A 3267-nucleotide genomic window follows, 5' to 3' on the forward strand; every position below is an offset into this window, starting at 1 on the left:
AATGGTTAGACTGTTGCAGACCTTGCGCAGAAGTAGGGCTGGGCATTCGGAGGTTCCATGACATTGTTCGGGCCTTCAGTTATAAACTTTGGTGGAGGTTTCGCGAAGGAGAGTCTCTCTGGGCACAATTTATGTACGCCAAATACTGTTTTCGTTCTGCGCCACCGGTGGTCTCTATGTCTCGCAGACATAGCCCTATCTGGAGACATATATTTCAAGCGGGAAAGAAAATCCAACCCTTCATGCGGTGGTCTCTGGGGGAAGTAAAAATCAGCTTTCTGGAAGATATTTGGCTCGAGGAAACCCCGCTACAGGATCTGGTGAACACGGAACTTTCGGATGCCAATCTATTGGTGTGTAGTTTCTGGAGAGGGGATAGTTGGGATCAAGAAAAACTCGGATCCTTTCTTGAGCAGAGGGGATGCCCGGCATCAGTCCTAAGGAAAATTTTGGAGACCCAGTTCTATAGGACGGATAAGGATACTTGCCGGTGGAATCTTACTGGGAACGGTAACTTCACCTCGGCATCAGCTTGGCAACTAGCTCGAAACCATCAGCCGATTGACAGCATATAAACACGTTTGGATCAAAGTAAACACGGACGGTGCGTACTCTTCTTCAAGAAATAAGGCAGGAGGGGGAGGAATTGTCCGCAACTCGGAAGGCAAAAATGATCACAGCTTTCTGTGATGCCGTCCAAGCAGCCTCTAGCCTGGAAGCTGAACTGAAAGCACTCTAGCTAGGTATCAAATTTGCAAGCAGACATGGAGAGAATATTTGGGTGAAAACGGACGCGATAACTATCGTTCAAATGATAACAAGGGATGAACTCGGCCCAGCAGAGATCAGACACACCATCTGTCGTGTCAAGCATCTGATCAAAGGATTCAACACCAAAATATCCTACATTGCGAGAGAAGGAATCAAGCCAGCTGACTTCCTTGCAGAGCAGGGACTGGAGGGGCAAGGTCTGAGAGTCTTCGACCAGTACACAGCACCGGCTAGGCTGAAAGCCTTGGCTGAGATGGAGGCAAACGGAATACCTAACTTCCGCTTCCAAACTCAATGGGCTGAACAAGGAAGGCAATAAGGGAATCTCCGGAAGGTTGGCTTGGAGTAGCGTTTAGAGTATTCAGGTGACTCAGTCCTCGGTCGAGGAGGAGCCCTTTGCGTACTCTCAAGAACATCATGTTAGGCGTTTCATTTCTGATGTAATTGTAGCATATTTTGTAATCTCCGACCTCTTTTTGGGCTGTCTTGTAACCAACCTGTTTTTGTGGAATGAATGGGTTGAGGGTCCGCCTAACCCTCCGCCAGGAAGGCATTTGTCTAAACAAAATGTTGCTTTATGCTTATGCGTGGGAACCGTTTTTCATAATATTGGCTCCACTTATCGTTCCATTCAGGTACTTAAATTTATGTGTGTTAAATCGTAATTAAACTTATTTATAAATCAAATATAGAATGTCATAATAGAAGACAACATATAAATAAACATTAGGAATTAAAGTTTGTAAATTATTGAATTTCGATCAAAATTTGTTCACTCTTTTAATTAATCATAATTTTACTATCAGCTGGTCGATTTATTCCAATTACTTGTTCACTTGTTTAATTATTTTGACAGGGGAGGGCTTCAATGTTGGTTTTTTGTTTCATCTTTCATGACATTTATGTCAATTGGAGGCTTCCCTTCTTTTGTGGAGGATATGAAAGTAAGTATTGGTGCATTTCAGATAATTCGATTTTAAAAAGACATGAGAATTTTTTACAAGTAATTCCTCCATTCTAAGGAAGATGACCACTTCTTGGGACGGCTTGAGATTTTATGCATTCTTATTTGAAGGAGTTTGAGTAGAGAGAGAGAACGTTATTGGATGTTTTAACGTAGGAAAGATGAATAAAGTAATACAGAGAAAAGTCTGTCGTCTAGTTTTAAATTGTTAGTCGATTCCCTCTGCAGATATTCATGCGCGAGCGTCTCAACGGGCACTACAATTGTTAGTCGATTCTCTCTGAAACACAATCTCCTCCCTCCCATACCTTGTCCTTGTAACGGTCATTCCCGGAGCAATGGCGTACTACCTCGTCGGCCAGCCACTTTGCTTATTTCGTGATCCTTCTCCTGAGCTGTGTGATGTTGGTGGAGAGCCTAATGATGACCGTGGCGACCCTCGTGCCCAACTTCCTCGTTAGGATCATTGCCGGGGCTGGAATCCAGGGCATCAAGATTCTTAACGACGGCTTCTTCCGGCTGCCCGACGACATACCGAAGGTTGTTTGGAAGTTTCCGGTTTACTATATCTCATTCCAAAGATACACCAACAAAGGCTTCTACAAGAATGAGTTCGAGGGGCTGATGCTGCCCGACGGGCAGTTTGGGCAGATCAAGGGGGAGGAGATTTTAGAGCGTGTTTGGCAGATAGAAATAGGGCGGTCGAAGTGGGCGGATATGGGCATTGTTATTGGGATGGTTGTGGTTTATAGGTTGTTGTTTGGGGGGATTGTGATGGCGGCAGATGTTTTACAGCCTATGAGTAGAGCGATTATGGCCTCGCCAAGGACTAATGTGGAAGATTAGTTTTAGAGGAGTTCATTACTCCCTCCGTCCAACAATAGGGGTTACATTTAGTGTGAGCACGAGTTTTAAGAAATGCAAAGAATAGTGAGTTGGAAAAATTAGTGGAATACGATTTATATTGATTTTTTTATAGTAATTAATTAAATGTGAGTGAGATGGGTTAGTTGAATGTGAGACCTATATACCATTTGTGGTAAAAGTAAAATATAATTTTATTGTGGATTGGAGAGAGTATTTTTAATAATACTGGGTGATTTTACTAATATTTAATTGCTAATGTATCCATGCTGAATGACTAACAGAATTCAAGTAGAAATATGAAAGAAACTAGCATGTGCCGTAGTGCAAGAAGGCCCAAATCAGTTAGTGCTTTTGTGTTTCTTGTTATATTGCTTATAGCTAAGGTATGTTTAGGCTTGATAGAGTTTTAGGTCATTTTGTTGTGCATATCAACCTAACACAATTATAAGTCATCTGATCTCTTAAGTGGATGGATGAGATTGAATTATAAGAATAGAGTCAGGATTGCTTGCCTATTAACAGAACCATAGTACTCCCTCCGTCCCGCTTTAGGAGTCCTAGTTGAGTTGGACACATGTTTTAAGAAAGTGTTTGAGTGTTTAATAAATAAATATTGTAGTGGATGTTGGAGCAACTTTTAATTGAGTGTGTAATAAATAAATGTT

At 42.0% G+C, this 3267-nt stretch overlaps 1 pseudogene; it reads left to right on the forward strand.

The window, feature by feature from the left end:
- The first annotated feature begins 811 nt into the window (after positions 1-811).
- On the forward strand, positions 812-2581 carry LOC121789194 (annotated as a pseudogene).
- The last annotated feature ends 686 nt before the right edge of the window (positions 2582-3267 follow it).

This window comes from Salvia splendens, unplaced genomic scaffold (genome assembly GCF_004379255.2).
Source record: "Salvia splendens isolate huo1 unplaced genomic scaffold, SspV2 ctg166, whole genome shotgun sequence".
Taxonomy (NCBI): Eukaryota; Viridiplantae; Streptophyta; class Magnoliopsida; order Lamiales; family Lamiaceae; genus Salvia; species Salvia splendens.